The 27,644-nt window shown below is 32.2% G+C and overlaps 1 non-coding gene and 3 pseudogenes across 1 annotated transcript; 1 reads left to right on the forward strand and 3 right to left on the reverse strand.

Moving 5' to 3' along the window:
- Window positions 1–4,227: 4,227 nt before the first annotated feature.
- On the reverse strand, window positions 4,228–5,510 carry LOC120072077 (annotated as a pseudogene).
- Window positions 5,511–16,732: 11,222 nt separating this feature from the next.
- LOC120072078 lies at window positions 16,733–17,813 on the reverse strand (annotated as a pseudogene).
- Window positions 17,741–17,812, forward strand: TRNAG-UCC. Its single transcript has one exon. It is a non-coding gene; the product is annotated as a tRNA-Gly (tRNA).
- A 3,361-nt stretch (window positions 17,814–21,174) lies between the features above and the next one.
- LOC120072277 lies at window positions 21,175–22,520 on the reverse strand (annotated as a pseudogene).
- Between the last annotated feature and the right edge of the window lie 5,124 nt (window positions 22,521–27,644).

The following is a 27,644-nucleotide window of genomic DNA, read 5'->3' on the forward strand; positions in this document are numbered from 1 at the left end:
ATTTTCTTTCCAACCTTTATGTCCTTCAAAATAAATCCCAACTCGTTTTGACCTTCTTTTTCTCATAACACATCCAAAATCAACTACAAATAAAAAATACCCACAAAATTTTGAAATTTTCTTAAACAAAAAAGAAAACTTACCATATGTGATTTTAACTCATCACCATTTGTTCTATTTTCAACATCTCAAATATTTGATGCTAAAATACCCATTTTTAATCTCTCAATCTCTCTCTTTCTCTTTTCTGTAACTCTCTTTTCCTTTTAGTTTTTGCCCTTATTCCCAATTCAATTTTTCTCTTTTTTTACTCTTTAATTTCAAATTGAAAAATCAACGTCCTTGCATCTGGACCTCGACTTTTCCGTATTTAGTCGTTCGAAGTACTAGATAACAAATTCAAAATAATTTAACATGTGAATAATTATATATCTTCATTGGTATGAGATCTTTTGCATGAAATAAAAAATAAAATCAGAAAAGTTTATGCATAAAATGGACAATGGAGATTCTATTATATCTTCAAATGTAATTACTTAAGAAAAGCTTTCGGCAACCTAATAACAAGTAACATTATTTGAAGGACAAATCCATGTGAAGCCCAAAGTTAAAATTTCTAAATAGTTAAACTCTTACAAAACTATAATGATATAGCTTGGAATATGCCACTTCTAAATAAATAAAAAGTTTAAAAATTAAGTAGAAATATCTCAAAAGCATATTGTATATGATTGTGCGCATATATATAATGTCTTTAAAATCCATTGACGATCTCAAGCAGCAACTCTTCAGTTTGCTGAGTAGTTGACTTCCAAAAGTTCCCCTGATAAATAAAATATTAAAAAATATATCTAAGAGAGGCTAACTGATAATGTAATCTAACACACTAAATCTTCATCCAAAATTACTCTAAATTTATCATTCATTCTAGAACTGATGATCATTACGAAGGACCGAGGATCGACAACTACTTCTACTACCAAGACCTAAGACTAGAAATCAGCGGTGGAGACTAGGAATTGAGAGCTAGTGACCAGTAACTTTGATTCAATGACCACTAACCATTCAAAGAGTGATTGTTGGTTATCAACCAGCTCGAAATTCCAGTTCTACTCGTTTTTTCTTAATTTCTTTACTATAGTTTTCAAGTTCACCATCCAATATATAATACACAAATTGAATTCGAGTTTGACTTGAATATTCTTTGAAACATGGTTATCAAATAAAATAGGTAACAAAACTAAGTAACTTAAGTTAAGTATTGGTAAATGTAGAATTTAAATTAGATTAATTTTTAGAATATCTTGAGGACTTACATTGATATTGAGGATGGTGGTTATAATAACTGCTTCTTTTATGGTTGTGGTACTTGTATCAATTAGCTCAAAGCCAAGAGAATCCAAGGCTTCAATTAATTTAGTGAATGTGCCTTTCCGTTTATGGAAAAGTATTTTCATCTAAAATTTGTGTTCCTCAATTTGAGAAACTCTCACATCTGCCTGTTTAATTTTGAAATAGACAAATAAAGAAAACAAAAAATGTAAAACATTAGAGAAACGACACCATACAGATTTACGTGGTTTATTAGCTATATCTACGTCTTACAAATTCAACTTAGATTTCGATACTTGACCGTCGGAGCATATCATTTATCAGATTCAAGACATTTCAACGTATATTATGAAATAGATAATTAGGGCAAACCTGAACATAAGTTTGGATTAAGTGTGTTGGTGCTATATTATTATCACTTGGTGTTGGCCATACAACTTTTGTTGATGAATCTTCTAATTCTACAAGTTGGTCTTTGAGAATGTTAACCATCTTTTGCAACTGTTGGATGTAAGTTATAGCATCCTCGATAATGGTTGCTTTGTTCATCTGAATGGAAAAAAAAATAAATTAGAAAGTAAGATTATGATTTGAAATTGTTCAATTAAAGAAATTAATGGATTAATGAAGCCATTTTAGGGATGTTACATTTGTGATGATGGGAACAATGCTACGTAGTAACAAAAGCTTATTGCTAAGCTTCTGCCTCCGTCATCTTTCTGAAAGGAGGTTCTTGGATTTGTATTCAATGAATTCATTAGTAGGTAGGTGTTGGTCCATATCAATGTGATGTTGATATCTTCTTCGATCGTGCATAATTTGTCATATTCAGAGCTAATATATGCCATATCATTGAGAATATTGATCGTCTCTATTAGTGAGATTGATAGGATAGCTCTTCCGATTGAATTAAAATGAAACATTTCAATAATAGAGAATCATGGTGGTTAAAAATTTAATAATGGGTGCGAATTTCATTTTATGTGATTGAAGATAAATGGGAAAACAATTTTGTGGTGAGAGAATAATTTTGTTATACTTACACTTGCATGATTCACTCTTAACACATTTTAGATAACTAAATTTCAATTTTATACTAAAGAATGTATACTTTTATTCCACATACCTTCAAATATTTTTTTTTTTTTTCAAAATTTGGTTTAATATTGCATGCACGTCTATTGTCGTAAATATTTTTTTAGAGTTAAATTAAAGATTAAATAATAAGTTTAGTCTATGAACTTTCATGTTCGTCCTTCTATTCTCAAATTTTTTAAATCATCCCATTATTAAATGAGCTTTCAGTTTTGTGTTTGATAGATTTCAAACTTTAAAGAATATTTATTAAGAAAATTATTATTTTTAAACTTGAAAATATGTTGAAACTTTTAAAATAAAATGGTAGATCAACGTCTCTTGTAAGAACGAAATGTGACTTTTCTTTCATCCTCATTTCTTCTTTTGTTATCTTTCCTTTTTTCTTTTTCAATATATGTATTCTTGAGTTAGTTATATTGAATTTTCTTAAATTTTATTTCTTTAAAAAATAAATTATATTCCAATACACTTTATTTTTTAAAGGAATTTAAATTTAAATAAGTATTGATCATGTTAAGGTAATTGAATATTATATATTTAACAAAATATATTATCTTCCGATTTACTTCCTTTAAAAAGTTAATTAAGCATTAGTATGGCTAAATTACACATTTGATTGTTAATTTGTTTAAAGAATAAATTGGAATATAACCCTGAAAAAAAGAGGGGTATTTTAAGGTGCCCAATGCCAACTTTTATGATTTTTTTACTTAATTCTTGTCTTTTGAAGTTACGGGAATAGAAAAGTTACATTTTTGTCGTCTCTTAAAGAGATGAGGATCTATCTATCTATTTTATTATATATATTTTTTAATCAATCAAACTACAATATTTGAATAATAAGTTTCAAATCACGTATGTAATAAATTTAAAAAATAATAATAATATATATATCTAACCTTACAAGTACTTATACTGTATGTTTGGCTCAACAACGTAATTTGGGTTAAGTTGATAAAAATTATTAACTCAATGTTTTGTTCACCAACTTTTTGAATCAGTTATTTTTACCAGCTCACTTTAATTCAACTCTTCTCTCATTTCTTCTATTGTTTTTAATGGTTCCATCCATTGGTCACCTTCAGTAACTATTGTTGTCACTCTTGTGATATTATCTAGTAGCTAATTCTGACTATCATGATCAAGCAGTCAACTCCAACGAATATTTGGATGCTAGCAGATTTTCAATTATTACGATATCACAGATATTAACAAAAGTAAAAAAATAATTAAAAAAAATATGGGATAAATGTAAGGGTCTATACAAAGAATAAGAAACAAGACACGGTTAAAAACATGTTTATGCTTCGTTTTCTATTAAATAGAAATGAAAAAGAAAATAAAAAAGAGTTATCCGGCACAATTCTATTTTTCTTTATTTAAAAAATGAAACAAAAATGAGAAACGATTAAAAAAAGAAATAAAATTTGTTAAACAGATAATCGAATTCTATTGAATTCTTTCATTCTTTATTTAGATATGGAATTCTAAATGGAAAAATAAGAAAAAATTATCAAATACGATTATATTTTCTTTATTTAAAAAGAAATAAAATTTATCATTTTTTATTTAAAATAAGTAAACACACACACAAAAAGAGAGAGAGACAGAGACAGAGACAGAGACAGAGAGAAACAAAAAATGAGAAATGATAAAAAAAAAAAAATTAACAACGTTGTTTTTTATTTTATTTATTTATTTTTTGAGTTACGAACACTATCACACTGATAATCCAATTCTATTGAATTTTTTTATACATATGAAAAACACATTATTATTGCCTCCAATTCAGACGATTCAAGGTTTGTCACTACATTTATAAGGTGAACGAGCAATATCTTTTATTTGAATTTCAGTGTCATAAATCTCTCTGTATCTCCAAGAACCAGGACTAACGTAATTGGCATAAATCTATTTTATATCATATCCTGAAGTTACCATCATTGATATGTACACTGTTCCTCTTGATATATCATTGCTATCCCAGATAACACCTTGATGCTTTTTCATACGGCCCCATTTTGAAAAACGAACCTATTAAATAATTCAATGCACAAATAACAATAATATTTAGTATTTTAGTTAAAAATATCAGTTATTGATGAATCATTACAATTAATTATTTAAGAAGGTTGTATGATTTTAAAGTGACCTGAAATATATTAACTACCTCCTTAGTATAGAAATTTGATAGCTAAATAGTATGGTTTACTGCTCCATTCAACAATTTGCACCATCAAATTTTTGTTTTTGTATTCACATAGTATCCTGCCAAAAAAAAAAAAATTAGTTGATTAATTTTGAACTAACTTAGGCTCAATAAATAAAAAGTTCACAAGTTATATGTTAGATATATTTACCTCTTGTATTCCACATCCAAAATATCCATTTTCAAAAGTTCTTTAACCTTGCCCTTTAAAGCCATGCTAGAGAAAGCTTTTCTACCCATAAAGAATTCTGTTTTGTTTTCATAATTTTGATCTGTCACAACTACTTTAGTCCCCATTGTGTTGCACAATCTCTTGTTCTTGCATCTTACCTACATATTAAAAAAAAAAACAAGCACACTTTTCATCCATGTTAGAGAAGAAAACAAAAATGAAAAAGGAAAAGGAAAGGTGGAAGAAAATAGAAATGAGTCACTAACATTCTGTTGAGAATTTGTTTTCTCTCCATCAATCAAACCAAGCCAAGTGTGATATTCTTTATTCTTTTTGTATTATTATGTAACCATATTTTAGGGCAATGAGTGTATAAAAGTAAATAGGGTTGTAGCTACTATTATTGATTGAATACAAAGGAGAAAAGAAGGAAGTCGAAAAGGTTCTCTAAAAAAGAACCAAAACCTCTTGATCTTCAACTTGGTATCAGAGCTACCATGGCCGACGCCACACTCACTGGAAGTTCCTCCACGGCCGAACCAGTGAAGTTCACCACACCACCCCTCAATCAACTCCTAAATCAGCTCACCACCAGGAAGCTAGAACGCGACAACTTCATGTTGTAGAAGACACTCGCGCTGCCCATCCTCTGAAGCTACAAGCTCGAAGGACATCTTTCAGGACAAATACCCTGCCCATCGATGTTTGTTCGGACTACCTCTGAAGAAATTTCCAGCTCCCAAACGATCAGTGACGACGGAGTCAGCTCATCAGTTGAACAATGTCTGAATCCTCAATATGAAGCATGGCTGGCCGTCGATCAACTTCTGCTAGGATGGCTGTACAACTCCATGGCTCCAGACGTAGCAGTTCAACTCATAGGGTATGAGAATGCTAAAGAACTGTGGCAAGCTATCCAAGAGCTATTCAGTGTTCAATCTCAAGCTGAAAAAGACTACCTAAGGCAATTGTTCCAAAAGACAAGGAAAGGCAGTCAGATAATGAGTGAGTACCTTAAGTTGATGAAGTTGCACTCCGACAACCTTGCGCAGGTAGACAACCCTATGTCAACAAGAGCATTAATCTCACAAGTTCTCCTTGGCCTTGATGAAGAATACAACCTAGTAGTCATGGGCATCCAGGGTAAACCAGGTATTTCTTGGTTAGATATGTAATCCAAACTTCTTTCTAATGAAAAACGATTGGAACACCAAAACTCTGTCAAAATGTATAGCTCCTTTGCCCAGCAGCCTTCTGTCAATGTAGCTTTTAACAGAAATACAAATGGAGGGAAGCCACATTTCAATCCCTCATTCAATGAGAATAGGCAATAAGGCAACAGCTCCAAAGGCAACAACTCTAATCATAATCCATTCAATGGACAAGGTGGCGATCGAGGTCGAGGAAGAGGTCGAAACAACAACTCAAACAGACCAACATGCCAAGTTTGTGGGAAGTATGGTCATTCAGCCTTGGTATGCTATCATTGGTTTGACAAAGAATACTCTCAGAAAAATGGACAATGCAGAGGAAATCATGGGTCAGTTGGGCACAACAATAATGCCGCCACTATGTTCACAGCCTCACAGCCCTCCAACCCCTTCATGGCCACACCAGAAACAATAGCTGATATAAATTGGTATATCGATAGTGGAGCTGCTAATCATGTCACTCCTGATTATAACATCAATAACCCAACCGAGTATGGAGGTAATGAACTGATCTTGCAGGTAATGGGGGAAAACTACATATATCTCACACTGATCAGTCATATCTGATGGAAGAAATGAGTTTATACTAAATGATGTCCTATGTGTGCCTAATATAGTGAAGAATTTGATTAGCATATCCAAGTTAGCTCATGACAATGCTGTGGTTATTTAATTTCACATTGACTGTTGTGTCATTAAGGACAAGGCTACGAGCAAAATACTGCTGAAAGGGAGCTTGACAGAGGATTATACCACCTACGAGGGACTGAAGTACTGAAAGACAACACAAAAAGAAGAGGGAATGCTCTATATAAAAATAACAACCCGACTGCCCTAGTTTTATCAGGAATTAGGATAAATTTGGTTGAGTCAAGAGCTGTCTGACATAGGAGATTAGGACATCCGTTAATTAAAATACTAGATTATATCATTAGAGAATGTAATTTACCAGTAAAATCTAATGAAGGAAATGAATTTTGTGATTCATGCCAATTAGGAAAAGTAAGTGCCTTACCATTTCCAAACTCTCAATCTCGAGCATCTAACAAGTTTGACTTAATACATACAGATATATGGGGACCAACCCCTTTTGAATCTACTGATGGATACCGATACTTCATACTATTCTTGGATGATCATAGTCGATATGTGTGGATATACCCTATGAAACAGAAAAGTGAGACATTGGCAACGTTCAATCACTTAACTCAATTAATCCAAACTCAATTCAAATATGGGATCAAAATGCTTCAATCAGATAATGGTAAAAGTATGATAGAATACATCACCTCTGTGAGTCTAAAGGCATCTTAATCAGAAACTCATGCCCCTATATCTCTGCACAAAATGGCAGAGCTGAGCGCAAGCATCGACATATCGTCGAAATCGGATTCACACTACTTGCACAGGCATCTATGCCTCTGTCCTTTTAGTGGGAGGCATTCTCAACAGCAGCTTGTCTCATAAAGGGAATGCCTACCACAGTGCTACAAGGTAAATCACCCATCATTGTACTGTTTGGCTCTAACCTTGATTTTCTCAATCTTAGGATATTCGGATGTGCTTTCTTCCCTTACCTAAGGCCATAACACAGTAAAAAATTCCAACTACACTCGGAGAAATGTGTGTATATTGGTCCCAGCTCACATCACAAGGGGTACAGATGCCTCAATCCATCAGACCGAATTCACACCAGCAGACATATGAAATTTAATGAGAATGACTTCCCCTTTGCATCCCCATTGTGCATCACGATCGCCTAGACGACAGATAAAACGATCGCTAAACCTCCATCGTTTAGCACGATCGCCCAGACGACAGGCCAAAAGAAAGACAATACGATTGCTGAGTTCTCATCGCTTAGAACGATCACCCAAACGACAGACAACACGATCGTTCAACTACCGTTATTTAGAACGATCGCCCAGACGACAGACAACAATCGTTCAGCCTCCATCATTTAGAACGATCGCGCAGGCGATAGGCAATGTGATCGTTCAGGGCCCATCGTCTAGAACGATCGCCCAGACGAAAGACAACGCGATCGCTCAGTCTCCATCGTATAGAATGATTGCTCAGGTAAAAAACACGACGATCGTAGAGAGTCTATCAACTAGACAAATCGGTGAAAACTCATCGCATAGAACGATCACCACAGCGAAGAACCCCACGATCGCTGACATTCCATCGTCCAACACGATCATTTAGGCAATAACCCCTCCCATAGCTGAGTCCTTAATCCCGAGCCTTCAACCCATACTCAATAACCTGCTCAGTAACAATCATTCCTACAAGTAAATCCAACACCACCATATGCTCCCGATTATGCTTCAAACACCACAAACCAAACTTCCTCACCAGGCATCCCACCAAAGCCCAAATATCTCCCTAACGATAAGCCCCACCCATCCCTCACCGGTGCCCCTGACTCAAACCATCCCAGTCCGGCATGACAGTCCCACTATACCACATATATAACATCCTACTGATAATTCAACCTCTACCACCCTGCCAACGCCTACCATCTCCTCCCACTCCTCACCTGTTCCCACTCACCCTAGGGTAATAAGAGCCAAAGCTGGCATATTTAAACCCAAAGCCTGGATAATAATCAAAATCACTGATTGGTCTCAAACAGAGCCCATAAGAATCACAACTACACTTGCAACTCCTCAATGGAAGAAGGCAATGGATGAGGAATACTCGGCTTTCATGAAGAACACGACATGGACACTGGTTCCCCCATCTCTGTTACATAATATAGTTGGAAACAAGTGGATATTTCGACTCAAGAGGAACATGGATGGCTCGATACAGAGATACAAGGCCCGACTAGTTACGAAGGGCTTTCATCAACATCATGAAGTAGACTTCTTTGAGACATTCAGCCCAGTCGTGAAGTCTTCCACAATCCGAGTAGTCATCAGTGTTACTGTGTCACACGACTGGACTCTCAGGCAACTTGACTTCAACAATGCACTCTTAAATAGAAAACTCGTCAAGGTATGTGTTAACCACCCGAGTATGTCAACTCCCAATACTCGAACCATGTCTACAAACTAGAAAAAGCTATCTATGGCTGAAACAAGCACCACGAGCCTGGAATACAACCCTCAGCTCCGTCTTAACAAAATAGGGATTTTATCAGTCACGATTGGATACATCCTTATTCATCTACCACACGATGGGCTCTATAATATTCCTACTTGTCTATGTCGACGATTTCATTATCACAGGTAACAACTCTCAGTTAACAGAGCAACTCATAAAAACTCTTGATATTCAGTTTGCACTCAAGGACTTAGGCCAGCTTCAATATTTTTTGGGAATACAAGTTCACTATATAGACTCTGGCCTACTGATCAACCAATCAAAGTATGTGGATGACCTATTGCATAAACTACAAATAACTGATGTGAAACCAATGCCCTCACCAAGCGTGCAAGGGAAGAAACTATCAAAGATTGATGGACAAACCCTCTCTGAACCTTACATATATCGCAACACCATCGGTGCTCTTCAGTACTTAACTCACACACGGCCGGACATCATCTATGTTGTCAACCAACTGAGTCAATTTCTTCAAACTCCAACTGATGTACATTGGCAGGCAGCTAAGAGAGTCATTCGCTACATCAGGGGCACAAAACATTATGGCCTTTACTTCCAACCAAGCTCGAACCTACATGTCTCTACCTACTCTGATGCTAATTGGGCATCCAATCGGATGACAAAAAATCAGTGGTTGCCTACTGTAACTTTGTAGGAAACAACATTGTATCATGGTCCTTGAGGAAGCAAATGGTGGTTGCACGGTAGAGTATAAAATCTGAATACAGGGCACTAGCTCATGCTACATCCGAAGTCCTCTGGCTTCAACAACTACTGGTGAGATGGGATTACAATAAAGAACTCGACCAACCATATGGTGCGATAATCTAGGGGTAGGTGCCTTAGCTGTCAACCCGGTGTTTCACTCTAGAACCAAGCATGTAGAAATTGATCTTCACTTTGTCTGGGACCATGTTCTAAAAGGTGACATCACCATTCGATATGTACCTTCAGCAGACTAACTAGCTGATTGCCTCACCAAACCACTCAACAATTCCCACTTCTATACATTACGGTTCAAACTGGGAGTACTTGAAGTACCCTCCAGTTTGAGGGGGATGTTAGAGAAGAAAATAAAAATAAAAAAGGAAGAGGAAAGGTGGAAGAAAATAGAAATGAGTCACTACCATTCTGTTGAGAATTTGTTTTCTCTCCACCAATCAAACCAAGCCAAGTGTGATATTCTTTATTCTCTTTGTATTATTATGTAACCATATTGTAGGACAATGAGTGTATAAAAGTAAATAGGGTTGTAGCTACTATTATTGATTGAATACAAAGGAAAAAAGAAGGAAGTCGAAAAGGCTCTCTAAAAAAAAACCAAAACCTCTTGATCTTCAACTATCCCCCAACTCCTTAATAGTTTTTTTTTTTAAAAAAAAAAAAAAAAAACTCTTCAAAGCTTTATATAATTCTAGGCAGAATCACTTTACATTCTCATTTTCTTTTACATATTTAATTTTAATTATGCTTACTTTTTCCTACACTGCAATTTTCTTTTTTATTGAAGTGGTTACATGACAAAGTGGTGTGTCATGTATGAATTTAAGATTCAAAGACTATATGATAGAACGTGGAATCCAATCTCAACTCTCAGTACCAGGTACCCCTCAATAAAACGGTCTATCAGAAAGGAAAAATAAAACCTTATTAGACGTGGTATGTTCTATGATGAGCTATGCTCAATTGCCTAGCTCGTTTTGGGGGTATGCAATAGAAACTGCAGTCCATATCTTGAACAACGTTCCATTGAAGAGTGTTTCCGAAATACCTTTCGAGTTATGGAGGGGATGTAAACCTAATCTGCGCTACTTTAGGATTTGGAGTTATCCAACACATGTGCTAGTGACAAATCCTAAGAAATTGGAACTTCAGATAAGATTATGCCAATTTGTTGGTTACCCTAAGGAAACGAAAGGTGGTCTATTCTCCGATCCACAAGAAAACAAATTGTTTGTATCGAAAAATGTTACATTCTTGGAAGAAGATCACATGATAGATCATAAACTAAGAAGTAAATTAGTATTAAATGAAGCTACTGAAGAATCAACAAGAGGTGTTGATGATGATGTTGGTTTTTCATCAAAAGTTAATGAAGGGACTAGCATTTCAAGTCAGTCTCGTCCTTCTCAATCGTTGAGAGTGCCTCGACGTAGTGGGAGGATTATAGCACAACTTGAACGTTACTTGGGTTTAACTGAAACTCAGGTCGTCATACCAGATGATGGCGTTGAGAATCCATTGTCTTATAGGCAGACAATGAATGATGTAGACAAGGATCAATGGGTCAAAACCATGGACCTTGAAATGGAGTACATGTACTTCAATTCAGTATGGGATTTTATAAAACCACTTGAAGAGGTTAAACCCATAACATGTAAATGGATCTATAAAAGAAAGAGAGATGTAGCTGGGAAAGTACAGACCTTCAAAGCTAGACTCATAGCAAAGGGTTATACCCAAAGGGAAGGGGTTGACTATGAGGAAACTTTTTTCCCTGTTGATATGCTTAAGTCTATAAAAATTCTCTTATCCATAGCTACATATTATGACTATGAAATATGGCTAATGGATGTCAAGATAGCCTTTCTGAATGGCAATCTTGAAACAAATATCTTTATGTCTCAGCTCGAGGGGTTCATAGTCCAAGATTAGGAGCAAAAATTTCGTAAACTGAATCGATCCATTTATGGGTTGAAATAGACATCTATATCTTGGAATATTAGGTTTGATACTGCGATCAAATATTTTGGTTTTAACCAAAACGTTATTGAGCCTTGTGTGTATAAGAAGATAATCAATGATAAAGTAGCTTTCTTAGAATTTTATATGGATGATATCCTACTCATTGGAAATTATGTATGATACCTTATTGATTTAAAAAGTGGCTAACAGCCCAATTTCAAATGAAAGATTTGGAAGAGGCACAGTATGTTCTTGGGATCTAAATCATTAAGGATCGTAAGAACAAAAAGCTAACTATGTCTCAAGCAACTTATATCGATAAGGTGTTGATTCGATATTCGATGCTGAACTCGAAGAAAGGTTCATTGCCTTTCAGGCATGGAATTCACTTGTCTAAGCAACAATGTCCTAAGACATCTTAAAAAGTTGAGGACATGAGACGTATTCCTTATGCCTCAGTTGTGGGTAGCTTAATGTATGTTATGCTCTGCACTAGGCCTGACATTTGTTATGTAGTGGGAATTGTCAGTAGGTACCAGTCCAATCCAATGTTAGACCACTAGATTGCGGTTAAGAATATTTTTAAGTATCTTAGGAGAATGAGGGACTATATGCTCATGTGTGGAGCTAAGAATTTGATTCTTACGGGATACACAGGCTTTGATTTCCAAACTGACCAGGATTCTAGGAAGTCCACATCAAGATCAGTGTTCACCCTGAACGGGGGAGCTGTAGTATGGCGTAGCATCGAGCAATGATGCATTGCAGACTCACCATGGAGGTTGAGTATGTAGTTGCTTGTAAAGCAACAAATGAGGCAGGTTGGCTAAGGAAGTTCCTAAGTGATTTGGAAGTTGTTCCAAACATGAACTTGCCGATCACCTTATATTGTGACAATAGTGGGGCTGTGGCCAACTCGAAAGAGCCTCGTAGCTATAAACGAAGAAAGTACATAGAGAGGAAGTATCACCTGATACAAAAGATTGTGCAACGAGGAGATGTGATCGTCACAAAGATCGCTTTTGAGCACATCATTGCTGATCTATTTACAAAGGCTTTCTCGGCTAAAGTGTTCAAAAGTCATCTAGAGAATCTAGGTTTACGAGATACGTACATTGTGTAATCTAGAGCAAGTGGAAGATGTGTAATGGGTATGAGATGCCCTAATTTATTGTATTTTACTTTTTATTTGTAACATTCCCGTTATTCCATGTAATGTACATCTCACTAACAAGAGTTTTAGTTCAAGTGGGAGCTTGTTGGGTTTTATGCCCTAAAACTCGTAGATAGTGAACGTAATTAAATGGTCGTCTTTAATAAATAGTTATTAATGTTTTTATCAATAAGTGTTATTGATATTTTATTTAATTTTATCTTATTAATCCTAAAATCCAATAAACTAACATCCTAGTTTGTCTTATAAGTCTTGAACTGTATGTGGAGTCATATAAGGATCAATGTTCAAGATACAACCTAAATGGTCTATAGTATAGGAATAAGGTTGGGTAGCTTATCTTGGTAACACTATGGATATGTCCCACTTTGTATTTAATACAAACACAGTGATCCAACGCATTCATGTAGAAGACACGCAAGTGGAGGTATCCTTTTCAATAAGTTTGCACAGGACCGGACCGCGAAATAGTAATCACTAGATGTAACGCTGTTGACTAGTTAGGTTTCTATTTCAATAGAATGACCTAAGCAACTTAGTCTTACTCTTGAGCATATTATGAACTTCTGTTCACGAGGGATTGCCCTTTTATTTGTATAGGTGAGAGTGACCAGTTCGCCGACTCAATATGCCTACTATTTTAGGGATAAGACCGAGTGGGTAGCTATGAACATAATCATACCAGATGGATTTCACTCCTTCTCGACTTCAGGGTAGATGTAAGTGGTGTCTCCGGGACTTGAACAAAGGGTCCTACCCTCACACTGGCCCGAAAGGGATTTCTATTTAATGTTTGGATCATAAAAATGTTGTTCATTAGAGGAGCACTAGTACTTAAGGATGTAGAGGTAACCTAGGGATAAAATGGTAATTTAACCCAACTAGTGTTATGGACACTCGTGAAGGACTAACTTGCTGTTATTGGTTTATATCCGTGGACACAGAAACATATCTATAGTGAGAAGAGTGCAGTTGTGGGTATTCAGTGGAATGTACCCACAATTAACGAATATTGATTAATTTGGTTAATGTGTTTAGCCAATTAATTTCACATCATTGGAGCTTCTGATCTGCAGATCCATTAGGTCCCCTTCTTAGCTTGTAAAGGGTATTGAGATAATTTGTCATTAAATTGAATTTGAAATGTTCAAATTCGGAATTGGGAATTATGTTTACATTTTAATATAAAATTTAATTTTAGACTTTATTATTAATTTCGGATAGATTCAAAATTAATAAATGAGAGAAGGAATTATTGGAAAGGAGTTCAAATATTAATTTAATATGAATAATATTCATATTAAAAGTTATAGGTTAAAAATAATGTATATTGGATGCGCATTAAAACTATAGGTTAAATGAGAGAAATGTTTTTTAATATGATTCAAATGGAAAATTAAATTAAATATGTGATATTTAATTGGATGATTAATTAATTGAAGAATTAATTAATTAATAAACTAAATTAATTAAATCAAAACTATAGGTTAAAATTAATGTACATTAGACACACATTAAGACTATAGGTTGAAATTAATGTACATTAGACACACATTAAAACTATAGATTATGTGAGAGAAAATTATTTAAATATGATTTAAATGGTCATTTAACTAAATATGATTTAATTAATTAATTTAATTTAGTTTTAATTTGTAAACAAATTAACCCCATTTTAGGGAAGTTACCACGAAATTGGGTTTTCATCCCTTCATATAGAACTTTTCTTTATGAAAAAAAATAGAAATAACAAAAATGAAAATAAAGATTTAAAAAAATCAATGAATCTCAATATAAATTATAAAATCAACATTTTAAATCAATTAAATAAGTATAGTGTTTTACCTTTCTTTTTTGTTAAATAACTTAGGAATGACCCTCTATATTACAATTTAAATATAACATATTACCTTTCTATAAAGTAAGATAAAATTGTAAGAACTATATATAATAATAATTATTATTTTTTTACAAATTAGAAAATTTTGCAAAATCGTACCCACCCCTATAAATTAAATAGAATAGTTACACACCTAGCCTTTTATACAAGCTTAAATAATTTATTAAAAAAAAAAAAAAGTCTGTCTTCGTAACTTAAATAATCGAAAATTGACAGATTTCAGTATATATTGGTTATGAATTTTAATTTTTTCCATCCATCTATATATATATATCTTTCCTTACTTTTTAAATTTTATGTAATCAAATTTAATATAAACAAAATGAAATAAGAATATATATTTTACCCTATAATTTATGTTACAGAGATTTTAATCTTATTCATGGTAAATTAACCTAAGCCAAAATATACACAATTATATCCATGTTTCCTTTCACTGTTTTTTTCAAATAATATCAAATCTTATTATTTTAAATGAATAAAGAAATATATTGCATTCAACATTAAAATTTTACATTAAAAATTTATATCTAAAAAATTTAAATCACGTACATCACACGTGTTTGATCACGAGTTAAATTAAAAAAAAAAAAAAAAAAGCGAAAAGGGGGATAAGTTACGGAAAGATATTTAATTTAACTATTTATAGAGAAAATTTAGATTTTAAATCAGTAACGATAAAGAACCAAATATTAGAGATAATCAAATTTTGAACCAATTAAAATGATGTAAACTATAAACTAATTAGAATATATTAGTGATAACCAACTTTTAAACCAATTAAATTTATGCAAATTATACACTATTTAAAATTAAAACCTTTTTTTATCCATGTGAATGATTAGTTTTGTTTTTTAATGATAAAGTTTGGATCTTCAATAAAACATTAGAATCAAATATTAGAAACAACCAAATTTTAAGCGAATAGAAATTCATGTGAATTGTAAACTATTAGAATTCAAATATTAGAGTAACCAAATTTTAAACCAAATTAGATTACGTGAATTATAAACTATTTAATATGAAAATTTTTAATGATTTAAATATCAAATTACATCATATAACCCTATAATCAAAGAGCAAAAAGGAAAATCAAATGTTTCTCCCCATAGCCCATTTTAGATAGTATAGATTAGTACGATCTAGCTACATGTTAACTAACTCAAGTGTCATGTACATAGCCTTGGATTTGGCTTTATTGGATTTAATTATGCAAATTAAAACACAAAATACAATAAAGGATCAAATTCATTGAAGTAGAAACATTACAAGTATTTATAGTTAATAGCAAAGAACTAACAACTAACACAATTAAACTTGCACTAACTTTCAACAAGAGTCTATAAATATGTCATTTTTTTTATCAGTTATATATATACACAAAAAAAACACAAAGAATTTGTTTGTTCAATTCTTTTTTCTTTTCTATGAAAGTAATATACCATAGTGTTCGTTGAGTCTTGTGGTTGAAGTGTGAGACAATAGTTCAGGATAATCTTGAAACCGTAAAAGAAACAAAATAGTCTTAAAGAAAAATAATGTGAATTCGTTGAGTTTGAATTAATTGATTTTGTTATTTCCTTATTCTCTTATAATAATTTACTCTATCTTATAATAATTTACTCTAACACAGTCAAATGAGATTTTTTTCCCCATAGATTATTCATTTCAGTGAAAGGAAACCATAATTCAAAACATCCCAAACATTTCATTATTTATAATATAAACCGAATTCTATTGAATTCTTTAACATTTTATTATTTATTTAATAGTAGAATTGTATTGAATTCTTTAGAGATATTGGTATACAAATAAGAAAGAAATACACATAAATTTTCCTTCACTTCCATGGCTTGTCTCCACATTTGTAAGGTGGACAGTATTCAACAGTAATATCTTTGATTTGAATTCCAATGTCATAAATTTCTCCATTTCTCCAAGAAGTAGGAATAACATAATTTGCATAAATCCATTTCTTATTGTATCCTGAAGTTATCATCATTGATATTTGTAATGCTTCTTTTGGTACGTCATTGCTATCCCGAATAGCACCTTGGTGCTTTTTCATAGGACTCCGTTTTGGAAAACGAACCTATTAAATAATTCAATGCACAAATAACAACAATATTTAGTATTTTAGTTTAAAAATCGATTTTTGATGAATCATTACGATTAATTATTGAGGAAGGTTTTACAATTTTGAAGTGACTTGATCTATATTAACTGCATGTATATCAGTTTGGCCACCTTGATATAAGAATTTGATAGCCAAATAGTATGGTTTGCTACTCTATTCTACAATTTGCACCATCAAATTTTTGTTTTTGTATTCACATGGTATCCTGCCAAAAAGACAAGAAAAAAAAAGATTAGTTGACTAATTTTGAACTAACTTAGGCTCAATAAATAAAAAGTGCAAAAGTTATATATGAGATATATTTACCTCTTGTATTCGACATCCAGAATATCCATTTTCAAAAGTTCTTCAGCCTTGCCCTTTAAAGACATGCTAGAGAAAGCTTTTCTACGCATAAAAAATTCTGTTTTGTTTTCCTAATTTTGATCGGACATAACTACTTTAGTCTCCATTGTATTGCATAATCTCTTGTTCTTGTACCTTACCTACGTATTTATATTATAACCTTTACATTAATAGTTACAACTGTTAAAGTTAAACAATATAAAAGATTAAATTGAATTAATAAGAATTTTTAAACTTATGAAGCATAGAAGGAGAAAATGGAGAGAAAACAAACAACCCCTTATAGATAGTATATCTCGACATCCCATCACTACATCCATTGTACTTGAATGTTTTAACTAAGTAAAATACTACTTACTTTACCAAGCGTTTGTAGTCCAACGGTTAGGATAATTGCCTTCCAAGCAATAGACCCGGGTTCGACTCCCGGCAAACGCATAAATCCACAATTTTTTCCTTCTTAGTTCTTATTCTGACTTTTTCTCCTTGTTTCTTTCTTTTTTTTTTTTTTTGAAAAATTGCATCAAATAGCATTTTTAAAATATATCTTAGCATCCATATCATCATTTTTTTAATTGCAAATATGGTAAATATATATAAATAAAATATTTAGATTTTATTTGCTGTGGAATTTTTTTCTTTATTCTAAAATTATCCTCACAAGGTATATTTCCCAAATGTTCATAGTGTGAATTGTCTCTTCCCGCGTTTTCCTTCTCCTTTAGCATCTAAGTTTTGCAACCAGTCGTAAGAATTGCAGTCAATTCCTCTCATGTTTTGCATTCAACCTTCTCTCGTGTTTTCGAGCTTCTCAGGTTTTGATTTCTACTTTCTCAATCAATTTGTGGATTTCTTTTTTTCGAAATCAAAGCTGAGAAATTCGAATTTGTAGATGGTTGTTACAAAAACCAACACTAGAAATCATGCTCAATTGGTTCTGATTATATTTTGATTTCGAATTTGCCAAGTTTGTTTTGAATTTCTCAGGTTTCAATTATGTTCTTATTTTGAATATGTTAGATTTTGTTTTCTAATTTCTCAGTCAATTTGTGGAGTTTTTTTTTATAGAACAAACCTGGGATTTCAATTTTATGGATGGTTTGTTTTAAAAAACAAACCTGGTATTTTTAGAATTTGTGAAGGGTTTGTTTTCATATATCTCATTATCGATCTCGACTCTCTTATTTTAGTATCAAATCTCTTAGTAAATTTGGAATAGAGAAGAATTTCTCCGTTAGTGGAGGGTTTGCTTTCAAATTTCTTAATTTCTACATTCTTTGTTTGTGATTTTTTTTCACAAATAGAGAAGAATGATACTGTATTTTACTCTAACATTGCTATCTGATTTATATTTCATAATACGTAGTTTGTGTTTTTTATCTGATTGACATCTGATTTCTACTTAGTATTTAGTAGTTAGTGATTTCTATTTGATTGTCATGTGACAGCCATCTTTTGTATTATTTACTAATATATCAATGTAAGTTATATCATTGTGTTTGTTATCTGATTTCTATTTGATTTCCATGTGATTACTTTCTAATGGCAATCAGATTACGATATTGAGTTATATATTTATTTTATTTTATTTTATATTTTTGCAGCATTATGTAGTTATGGTTAACTTTCAATAGTCGTTTTCCATATTGATGATCGACAATGCTATGTAGGTTACAAAACCATCGATGTTTTAGTTGAGGAAGCAATGTTGTTTTATTCTGTTGTTAACTTCATATAGAAGGAACTTCAGCTTCATTCATCTATTGAGCTCTCAGTTTTATTGAACTTAGGTAGTATTGGGGTTCAACATATTGTTAAGATTCTTGAAGATAATGATGTATGTTGGTTTCTGACTGTGGTTAAGGATGAGTTTACGAAATATCCTTTAGTTGCTCATGTTGTGAATATGCTTTTAGAGGTTTCAGTTGCTTCTCCTTATTCTATAAGTGAATTAAAAATTCTTAGAGATTTTCATATCAACAATATGTCATCTGCATTGTCAATGAAGAAGAATGACGTGTATGCTAGTAAGCAAATTTTGTTGAAGTCATTTCAGTTCATAACTGTTAGAATAATTTTGGTTGTGAAATGTACAAATCAAAAGACGGTGGTTCAATAACAATGCTTGTATTTCGTATCTTCTTTGGAGATTTGTGTTTTTTCGCCATTTCCAAATCAACAGCCTTAAGTGTGAGTTTTATTTTTCTTCTTGGTCGTTCATATTCTACTTTAGGCTTATCTTATGAAGACTTTCTTGTCTGTGTTCTATTCTGAATAACTTAAAACAAATAGAGAATGAATTAGAAGCAAATAAAAGATATTAATAAGGTAATTGAAAAGCAATTACATGGAAAGCAAAGAGCAACCGTTTTCTTTTCTTTGTCATGTTTTTTCTTTGTCCTTATATCTTCATTTTCTTCTCTGGATTTATATTCTTCAACCTTTTATCAAAACACACATTTCCATGTATATTAATCAAAGTTTATCAAATGGCTCCTTAGTATGAAAAGAATGTTCTTACCTGTTTTTTTCATTTGTCATTCTTTTTCTATGTCCTTATCTCTCTCTTGTTCTTCTCTTTCTTCTTCTTCTTCAATATATTTGACATGCTATTATATATATATATAATCAGAAAACTGAGATTTCTTAGTATTCACAATCAGATGGATTTCCAGAAGGTAATCAGATGGAAATCTAATGGAAATCAAATATAAAAAACTGCTAGCTATCTACCAAAAAATAGAGATGTAGTCGAATGAAAATCAAAATACAAGAAGATAGAAATCATATCATAAAAGTTTTTTAATGTCGGTTGTCTTTAATGTCGATTTTAAACCGACATTGAAGATGGTGTACAATGTTGGTTTAAAACCGACATTAAAGACAACCGACATTAAAGACCTTTTATAATACGATCTTCAATGTCGGTTCTCAACCGACGTTAAAGCCTTTTAATGTCAGTTTTAAACCGACATTAAAGCCTAGAATTCTTGTAGTGAGCGTTTTTTAAAAACTATCAAATGTGATATTTGTTGTAGTGATGCTTGATCAATATTTGATTGAATCTTGTTTTCTTTATTTTATGGTTACAAAACTACTAACAATTGTCCAATCCCTAAATAAAATTAAGATAGTTTCTAGCTGATAGCTAGTAGATATTTGGTACATTTTGTTTTTAAATACAAAAAAAAAAAATAGAGATTTAATAAGGAGTATACTTATCCTTTGTTTTCTTTAAGATTTTAATATTATATTAATGTAGCAATAGAATTCTATCATACAAATAAAAGAATAAATATAACTTCATTTCCTTTGCCCTCGATCGAGAGGTTAGATATTCAAAATTCTTAAATATGCTTATAAAATCAACCTCAATAAAAAAAAAAAAAAAAAAAATTACCCAACTCATAAATTTAACTTTCCCTTCATCTCCATGGCTTGACATCACAATTTTTAGGTGGGCAATTTTCCATAATAATATCCTTGATTTGAATTCCAGTATCATAAATGTTTCCACTTTTCCAATCTTCCGGAAATGCATAATTTGTTGAAATCCATTTCTCTTATAATACTTTACTCTAACGCTGTCAAATGAGATTTTTTTCCATAGATTATTCATTTCAACGAAAGGAAATCATAATTCAAAACATCCCAAATATTTCATTATTTATGATATAAACCGAATTCTATTGAATTCTTTAACATTTCATTATTGTTTTAATAGTAGAATTCTATTGAATTCTTAAGAGACACTGGTATACAAATACGAAAGAAATACACATAAATTTGGTGAAGTTCCTTCACTTCCATGGCTCGTCTCCACATTTGTAAGGTGGACAATATTCAGCAGCAATATCTTTGATTTGAATTCCAGTGTCATAAATTTCTCCATTTCTCCAAGAAGCAGGAATAACATAATTTGCATAAATCCATCTCTTATTATATCCTGAAGTTATCATCATTGATATTTGTAATGCTCCTCTTGGTACGTCATTGCTATCCCAAATAGCACCTTGATGCTTTTTCATAGGGCTCCATTTTGGAAAACGAACCTATTAAATAATTCAATGCACAAATAACAACAATATTTAGTATTTTAATTAAAAAAATCGATTATTGGTGAATCATTACAATTAGTTATTGAGGAAGGTTGTACAGTTTCAAAGTGACCTGAGCTATATTAACTGCATGTATATCAGTTTGGCCACCTTGATATAAGAATTTGATAGCCAAATAGTATGGTTTGTTGCTCCATTCTACAATTTGCACCATCAAATTTTTGTTCTTGTATTCACATGGTATCCTGCCAAAAGGAAAAAAAAAAAAAAAAAGATTAGTTGACTAATTTTGAACTAACTTAGGCTCAACAAATAAAAAGTGCAAAAGTTATACATGAGATATATCTACCTCTTGTATTCGATATCCAGAATATCCATTTTCAAAAGTTCTTCAGCTTTGCCTTTAAAGCCATGCTAGAGAAAGCTTTTCTACCCATAAAGAATTCTGTTTTGTTTTCATAATTTTTGATCTGTCACAACTACTTTAGTCCCCATTGTGTTGCACAATCTGTTGTTCTTACATCTTACCTACATATTATATTATGATATTTTCATTAATAGTTACAACCGTTAAAGTTAAACAATGTAAAAGATTAAATTGTATTAATTTAGAATTTTTAAACTAATGGAGCATAGAAGGAGAAAATGGAGAGAAAACGAAGAAGAAGAAGTAATATAAATATATATATATATATATATATATATATACCTGATAGCATGCACCACATCCAACTCCTTTTTTATAAAGGGATGGCCCAGCAGCTGTATAGTATCCTTTGGAGATATCAAACTCCAAGTTTCCATATCCACATGTCCCTCCATCTATTATATCATCATACCACTTCTCCAATCAATTTCAATTTTCTTTTTACCAACTTTCTATTCTTAAAAAGATGTATCTTTCTATAAATTTATTCAAATTTTTAATTAAATAATGCAAAACAAATATTCAAAGTGAAACTTAAATCTTTACATGAGGTAGGTCTATCGTCGTAATAATGAGTAGCCTTAGATTGATAAATACAACGATCACAAGCACTAACTGAAGAAACAAGAAAGAAGAATAATAAACTAAGAAACCAAACCATTTTATGAAGATATATATTGATATCTATATGATTTATGTAAAAGAATGAAGGAAGATGAGGTATATATAGTTGCTTCATAGATTTTTTTGTTAAAAAAAATAAATGTTTGAATTTGAATAATTATCAACAATGTTACTTCCAAGAAGGCAAATTGTATTTGATCAATTGATGTTATTTGTAGTTGGAATTATTTGAATTGTTGACTTTAATGCATGGCCTTAGAAAAATAGACAAAAGTTAATGGTTTGCATTTGAATAAAATGATGTAATAAATTAAATTCTTGAATCTAGGATAACCATGCTATCCAAGCTATAAATTATTGTAAGATTATTTCTCTTTGATCATGTTGGGATTCATGAATCAATTAAATTAATATTTGAATCCATGTGAAGTGTTGAAAAATAGAATGAAAAGGTTTAAATTTATATATTAACCTATAATAGATTAACTTGTGGGTCTATTGGTATTTGGAAACAAGGTATAGAATAATAATGAATATAAAGATATATACAAATCAAAATGATCTAATACTATATTATATACAATTATTTAAATGGAAAAGCTTTCTTTTCTTTCTATTGTTCATGCCCATTGTATATATAAAGAGCAATCCATGGGTTAGCATATTATAGTAATATTGGTGTATGGGTTTTTAAAAATTCATGAACATGCACAATGGTTTTGAAGATCCTACTAAACTATTAATTATTCAGATATTATATCCAAATTTGTCAAATTCTTCAAAAAAAACCCTTTTAAAGGGTTAGAATACTAAATAATTATCCTACTATATCTAATTAGCAGATCAACTAATTTCATTAAATATCAACTTTGTTAAGTTAATATATTATTAGGATATAATGTTAAATATATTTTCATATGTTGACTTTAAATTTGAAATAAACAATAATATATAGGTAAAATACCAACATATATTCATTGGTATAAGAAATCTCAATGAACCTAATCACTTTAAATCTATATCAAATAGATTTAACTCTAGGATCATTCATGTTAAATTGTCATGAATAAATAACATACCGGATTCCATTGTGATTAATGATAGCTTTAAGATGGCTATTGTCTTCCTCAATCAACACTCCGAATACCCTTAGTGGGATCTCCCTCTAGATGAGATTCAAGAAAGACTGAGTGTTTATTGTTTTGGTATATCGGGGACCATAGCCCTAAGGTCTCTTTATATACTAGTTCAATTAGGGTTCTCATTAATTCCTAATTAACTAGGAATGAGTTTCTACTCATTAAGTCCATACTCAATTAGGAATCTACGAACTTAATTAATTAGATCACATAATAGGCCAATCTAATAAAATAACCCAATGTGATAAATCATTAATCCACATACATAGCTCATACTTTAATTAAACATATTATTATTTAAATATGTCTAACATTCTCCCACTTAGGCTATGTCTATGTATCTGGTATAATTAAATCACATAAACCTTAAGCGTGCATAAATAGGTTATTTTAATAATAGAATTCTCCTTTAGTTCAATCTGGTCCATCTCTTGTATTAGTATGGAATCAAGGCAACTTTCATCACTACCCTTGTAACTAAACGTTCCATGATCACCAATTCCAATACATTCAATGACATAGATCAAGTAGGGATGGATAGCATGGAAACTACATGCAAAGTGATCTAGATCATGCCTGTTTCCAACTAGTCCAAATTCCTTAGTGAGATCATTCTTAAAAAACTTTATGCTAAATTGCATGCATAATAAACGAGTTCAGATAATAAAACATAAACCATAAACTTTATTCTATATAGAAAATAAACAAAATAAGGTCAAAGAGCATCCTCGATAACAAACTCCCACTAAACTATGGAATAAAAAAAGTGACTAATACCTATGTGAGCAACATACTCATGAAAAACTTTAAGTGACAAATCTTTAGTCAATGGATTTGCTACCATAGAGTTTGTTCCAATATGTTCTATCGAAATTTGACCATTATGAACTCTTTCTTTAACAACTAGAAACTTCACGTCTACATGCTTTGACTTTGTATTGCTTCTATTGTTGTTGGAATACATCATTGCCGACTTATTGTCACAAAATATTTTTAGTGGTATTTCTATGTCAACTACTATCCACAGCCCAGTGACAAAATTTCACAACCATATTCCATGATTGGATGCCTCATAACATTGTATAAACTCCGCAACCATGATAGAAGAATCCATAAGTGTTTGTTTTAACACATTTCCAGGATACAACTCCTCCAGCCAACATGAAGATTAGCCTGAAGTAGATCGTAATGTGTCTTGACATCCAACATAATCAAAATCAGAATACCCAATGATCTCCAAAACTTCTGATCTCCGATAAGTGAGCATATAATCTTTTGTTCTCTGTAAATACCTCATAACCCATTTGGCTGCTTTCCAATGATCCATCCTCGGGTTACTCAAATATCTGCCTAACACTCCAACTCTGAACGCAATATTTGGACGCATGCATACTTAAGCATACATTAGACTTCAAATAGCCAATGCATAAGGAACCTTTTGCATCTCCCTGGTCCCGAGTGTGGTTTTGGGGTATTGATGTAAATGAAATTTATCACCTTTAGCTTTCGGGGTATCTCCCAATGCACAATCTTTCATGCCAAATTTACTCAAAATCTTTTCAATGTAGTTCTTTTGTAACAATCTCAAAATACCTTGAGAATGATCTCGCAGTATTTCAATTCCTAATACAAAAGAAGCATCACCAAGATCCTTCATCTCAAAATTCTTTTTGAGAAATCTCTTAGTGTCATATAATAAACCTACATCATTACTTGCCATGAGTATGTCATCGACATATAACACCAGAAAGATTGATTTACTCCCACTGAACTTGTGGTATACACAATCTTCCACTATATTCACCTTAAAATCAAAGGAGGTTATCACTTCATGGAATTTATGATACCATTGGCGAGAAGCCTTCTTGAGACCGTAGATAGATTTCTTCAATTTGCACACCACAGACTTTGAACTCCTAGACACAAAGTTTTCTAGTTATACCATATAAATCGTCTCGTCAATATTCCCTTTGAGAAACACAATTTTTACATCCATTTGGTGTAGCTCTAAATCAAAGTAAGCTACCAATGCCATGATTACCCTAAAAGAGTCTTTCGATGAAACCGGAGAGAAAATCTCTTTGTAATCAATGTCTTTCTTTTGAGTAAAACCCTTTACAACAAGACAAGCTTTATATATTTTGATATTGCCATGTGAATCCCTTTTGGTTTTAAATATCCATTTACAACATATGGGTTTCACTCCTGATGGCAGTTCGATAAGTTCACAAACGTTATTGTCTTTCATGGATTTTATTTCCTCTTCCATAGCACTTATCCACTTTCGAGAGTTAGAATTTTGTAAAGCTTGTTGGAAGCTGATTGGATCATCTTCCCTTATGCCTATATCATCCTAATGTTCTTGAAGAAACATAATATAATCATTTGGAATTACACTTCTTCTCTCTCTGGTAGATCTTTTTAGTATCACTTCCTGAGGTTGTTGAGTTTGAACTTCATGTTCAATAACGGGAACTTCAATTTTGTCTTGTTGTATAATTAGTTCAATAGTAAAGTCAGGAATTGAAGCCTGAATATCATTTATAACCACATGAGGAAAAGAAACTAATTCCTCTTCAAAGACAACTTTCCTTATGTTATCTTCCCCCCCAAACTCAACATCCTCAAGAGATCTTACAGTTCCCATTTCAAAAAAGGATAAAGAGGTAGGATTATCAAATTCAAAACCCTGTCTCTTATACACATCTAGATGTGTATAAGAGACAGCACACACACACCAAACTCAACATCCTCAAGAAATCTAGCATGAAGCCTCGAGAGCAGTCAGAATACTCAACAAAATAACAGCTAATAGTTCTTGAGTTCAATTTTCTTTCATTAGGTCTGTAAGGGCTAGCTTTAGCTGGACAACACCAGATGTGAAGTTGCCTAATGCTATGCTTCTTTCTTGTCCATAGCTCATAAGGGGTTTTAGCTACTGCTTTACTAGGTACCCTATTAAGGATATATGCTGTAGTCTTTAGCGCCCCACCCCAAAGGGATTCTGGTAGAGAAGAATGACTAACCATATTTCTTACCATATCCTTAAGTGTTCTATTTCGCCTTTCCGTTACACCATTCATGCTAGATTTGTCCGACATAGTGTATTGCGGGTTGATTCCACATTCCTCTAGGTATTTGGCAAAAGGCCTTGGACGTTGTTCACCTGATCAATCATCTCTACTATAATATTCACCATCACGATCAGATTTGATAGCCTTAATTTTCTATCCAAATTGAAGTTCAACTTCAGTTTTGAAAGAGTTGAAAACGTCCAAGGATTGATACTTCTCATGAATTAGATATAGGTACCTATATCTTAAATAGTCATCTATAACGTAATAAAATATTTTTTGTCCATTCCAAGAGGCCATAGGGAATGGATCACAAATGTCTGTATGTATTAATTCTAAGACGTTTGAGCATTTTTTGACACCTACTTTTCGTATGTTTGTCTGTTTTCCCTCAATACATTCCACACAAACGTTGAAGTTACTTAAATCAAGGGAATCGAGAATTTCATTTGAAACAAGTATCTGAATTCTTTGTTTAGAGATGTGATCTAATTGCTTGTGCCATAACATAGTGGAATTCTTATTTAATTTACGCTTTGTACCACAAGAATTAGATAACAAGATCTTGTTAAATGAAGCAAAAGAATCAAGCATATATAGACTATCAATTAAAGAACCGGTACTAATAAGCTTAGAATCTTGGAAAAGACAAACTTTATTATTTCCAAAAGAACAAGAATTTGTCCAAACTAGAAATAGAAACTAAATTTCATCTAAATGACGGTGCAACAAAAGTCTCATTCAGATTCAAATAACAACTAGATTTTAAAAGTAATCTAAAATTCCCAATAGCTTCAATTGGAATTGCTTTGCCATCGCTCACGTAGATGAATCTTTCAGCATCACTTGGCGTTCGACTCCATAGGCAACTCTGCATTGATATACTTATGTGTGTAGTAGCACCAAAATCTACCCACCATGTATCTGTAGGAAGTTTACCCTTCTTTA

The sequence above is a fragment of the Benincasa hispida genome, chromosome 2, assembly GCF_009727055.1.
Source record: "Benincasa hispida cultivar B227 chromosome 2, ASM972705v1, whole genome shotgun sequence".
NCBI classification, from domain to species: domain Eukaryota; kingdom Viridiplantae; phylum Streptophyta; class Magnoliopsida; order Cucurbitales; family Cucurbitaceae; genus Benincasa; species Benincasa hispida.